The sequence below is a fragment of the Homarus americanus genome, unplaced genomic scaffold (genome assembly GCF_018991925.1).
Source record: "Homarus americanus isolate GMGI-L3 unplaced genomic scaffold, GMGI_Hamer_2.0 scaffold12528, whole genome shotgun sequence".
Classification (NCBI taxonomy): domain Eukaryota; kingdom Metazoa; phylum Arthropoda; class Malacostraca; order Decapoda; family Nephropidae; genus Homarus; species Homarus americanus.
The window spans coordinates 588,657-592,785 of NW_024712958.1; positions in this window are offsets into that span (position 1 = coordinate 588,657).

Here is a 4,129-nt window from a genome sequence, read left to right on the forward strand (position 1 = left end):
GGCACTTTCCGCGCTCCTTTCATGTTTGTTGACGGTGTGCTGCGGCGAAGAGGAGACACCCGCTGCAGGAGGGACACTAGTAGCGATTAAATATCTTCGTCTTTGTAAACAGAGGAACACAATCAACCAGTTGGAGAGGGTAAGGCAGATGTGATTAATAGAAAGATTTTTTCACGTTAATTAAATTAAAAATAAATTACATCTCTTTGAAATAAGAGAAAACAAGGCGTGTGTGGGGGGTAGATCTGTGTTTCAAGAGGTATGACGCTTCAGCTGATATGCCAGCTGTTAGAGTGTGATATAATGCGAAATTTGACGAGTTATTATGACTTGGCAGTGACGTAAACCCCCGCGTGTCTTAATAGTACACTTTAAAGGCATTGTGTCGGTAATATAATGTTATAGTGCCTGAGACCCCCGGAGTAACGCAGCAGTAATGAACCGAGTGGTAGTGTAAACGTAGCTCCGGGGCGCCGCACAAAACCCCATCACCTTCTTAATTATCCACCCGGGAAGGGTTGTCACTGTGTGAGTTTACGAGCAAATGAGGAAAGACTGGTTGACGCAGTAGAGTAGCTCCTTAGTGTGGCGTCACTTAGTCTGCCAATGGTACTGCAATAAAAGATGACGACTCAAGAAAAAGTTACCTTTATAAGAACCGACTGCGTTTGTTATAAGTGAGGTGGGTGAGTGTGTTTGACCTTGATTGATGACTTCGTATTAATATCAGTTGAGCACAGGAATAGAAACTAGATTAATATCTATTAGACGAATTTTATATTGAGGTAGAAAGTGTCGCCTAAAAGAACCTGTTCATTACTTCAACTCTAGGTTTTTCAGATGATTTATTTTTTGTAGTGTTCATAAAATTCTTGTATGTTAAAGCAGAAGATTTTTTTTTTTTTTATGAATTTATGCAGGTGTCCGTGAATAGGTTGTAGCCGGACCGAGTAGGGACAGTTATGATGGTGTGAGTGGTGAGGGAGGGAGGAGTGAGGACGCCTGGGTGGGCTGGATGGGAGGAGGTGCCCAGGGTGACTCATGGTGGATGATGGAGGTAGTTGGTAGTGACGGGATGACTCACAAGTATGCACTCCACTTTGAGCAGATGGAAAGTAGCATTGCCACTTTCACGTCATCGGCAACAGTGATTTGCTAATATAATTCTTTATGACACCATGAGTAGCTTCGACACACTCGGCGACACCATTTTTTGTTATTCAGTGTTTTGTTCGTAGTAAAGAGAGTGACATTGTTGTACCATCAGCTACAAATAATGAAGGTATTACGTATTTCCTAGGTCTTCCCAGCGGAGAAGAGTGGCAGTGAGTGACGCAGGGAACCTCACCAGTGGTCACTCATCCATCCTGATGGTGACAGTCGTCAATGCAGAATTCCCAGGAGGAACTTTCTGCCAGAGCACACACTGTTTAACGCTCCATTATCGAAGAGGGGTGAAGGGGGGGGGGGGTTATGTTGCTAGTCTTACGTGGGGTCCTTGAGAGATTTTAATATATAATAAAAATATTTATTCATTATTTTAGTTGCTGTTTTGTAGTGAAGGAGAGGATGAAAGTATTAACTGAACTGAGACGGTATTACTCGACTTGCGTAACTCTTCGAGAATAATCTGTGTTTGAGACAAGTGCTGTATCGAGATTGGAGTGAGCGTGACGGACTGCAGTTGTAGTGACCGAGTTAGTGGCCATAATGGAGGCGGAACAAAGCCTGGGCCTTAAGTCAGTGGACACCTTTCATACCTGTCGACGCCCCCAACGCTGGCACGACGTCTCTACCTAACCAGTTATTGAGGTCACCAATAGTTAACGCAGTAAAGATGTCATTGGCATTGTTGAGTTTGGTATTCAGGACAGACTTGTCGAGGATTCAACAAAGCTACAAAGGATTGAATCGAAGATTGTGTTGGCCGTATATAATTATCATTAATTTCTATCTTATTTGACCAACTGTGTTCTTACTCTTGAGTTCCTCCACTAGTTGCTGTTATTCGTGTGTAATAAATATGTACCAAGAACAGTGAACCATATAAGTGTTCACTGATTTACCAAAATTACATCTTTTGTGAATTTTACCATGCGTAACATTACCAGTCTCCACTCACCAGTACGGTACTCATAATGTGTGTGTAGAAGCAGACTATTCCAGTCGTAATTCAGAAAGACCAACAAAGTACAATATATTCTTCCCTGATATTTGACTCCTGAAACAGTCGCGCACCAGCCCTAATGAATGAACCAATGTGTTATGGTAGTATTGAGGTCTGGCTGTGACGTGTTATATTAATGAAACATACCCCTCATCCCTACACCCTGCACCCCTACACCCTGCACCCCTCATCCCTGCACCCTTCACCCCTCACCCTTACATCCTCTACCCCTCATCCCCGCTCCCTCCACCCCTCATCCCTGCACCCTTCACCCCTCACCCTTACATCCTCTACCCCTCATCCCCGCTCCCTCCACCCCTCATCCCTGCACCCTTCACCCCTCGCCCTTACATCCTCTACCCCTCATCCCTGCACCCTGCACCCTCATCCCCACCCTGCACCCCTAAACTCTGCACCCCTACACCCCTCCACCTCTCATCCCTGCACCCCTCACTCCCTACACCTCTCCCTCACACCCTCCACCCCTCATCCCTACACCCTCATCCCTCATCCCTACACCATTCACACCCTCATCCCTACACCATTCACCCTCATCCCTACACCATTCACCCCTCATCCCCTCCACCCCTCACCCTTACATCCTCTACCCCTCATCCCCGCCCCCACCCCTCATCCCTGCACCCTGCACCCCTACACCTTGCACCTACACCTTGCACCCCTCACCCCTGCAACCCTCACTCCTGCACCCTCCACCCCTGACCCCTACATCCTGCACCCCTCATCCCCGCCATCCCATCCCTCATCCCTGCCCTCCCATCCCTCATCCCTGCCCTCCCATCCCTCATCCCTGCACCCTCCACCCTTTCACTGAGGTCGACAAAACTCCCAGAGTCCAGCTTTAAGGAAACAGGGTAAATTAGGTTACATTCGCCAGGTACTCCTCCAAGTAATTAGTTCCCATTTCGGCACCGTGTTTAATATCTCTAGATGGGCGCTACTCCAAAACCGAGTGTGACATCATTAGTCTAATTGATTGAGGCGAAGATAAAGTGTAACGCAGACACGGTGGATCGCCTAGGTCACGTGTGTGTGTGTGTGTGTGTGTGTGTGTGTGTGTGTGTGTGTGTGTGTGTGTGTGTGACCCCCACCAGCCACCCTCTAACTGCTGCCCCTGGAGTGATGGTCGCCTCTCCCTCCACCTACTTAGCCAGTAGGTGGAAGGTGACTTACCCCCATCACTTCTCTATACCACTGGATAAATACATCAAGATACTTAGTTGTTTAATTATTTCTTCAGAGGATGAAAACCTCTTCCATATATCCTATAAATATATATATTTGAGTGCTGTATACTACCAGGTGAGGGTTTGGTAAAAATACTGCTGAGAGTATAACCCTACAGTAAACCAAGACTAATGGATGTATTGTGGTAACTTTTAAACAGTCTCATTTTGGATCACCTCAAGTTTAGGCATCCCACGTGATGATTAAACGCTACCTTGAGGGAATAGGTTAGGTCAGGTTAGGTTAGATGAGGTTTAAGTTGGTATAGGTTAACGTTAGGGTAGATTAAATTTGGTTAGATTATGTTGACGTTAGTATAGATTATTTTGGAATTAGGAGAGATTAGGTTAAGTTAGGTTAGGTTTAATCACCGCGTGAAATAAGGTAGGGTGCCTAATCTTCTGGTGATCTCTCTTTTGTGGGAGCCGTGGGTGTTGACATGGTGGACGGGTGACACGGGGTGATAGCGTCGCCAGGTTGGTCCTCAGTGCCAGTACTCCACCAGGGCACAGTGCCAACCCTGTACCATGCCCTCAACCCCCTTCTCTCTTCCACCTTCACTTTCCACTCTTCTCTCCACTCTTCCTCTTTTTCCTCCCATTTTCTTCTTCTCCTTCACTTTTCTTCATTGTTTCCTTGGTCTTCTCACTATCCTCTATCTTCCCTCCACCCTCTTCTCCTCCCTCCACCCTCCACCCTCCTCTCCTCTCTCCAGCC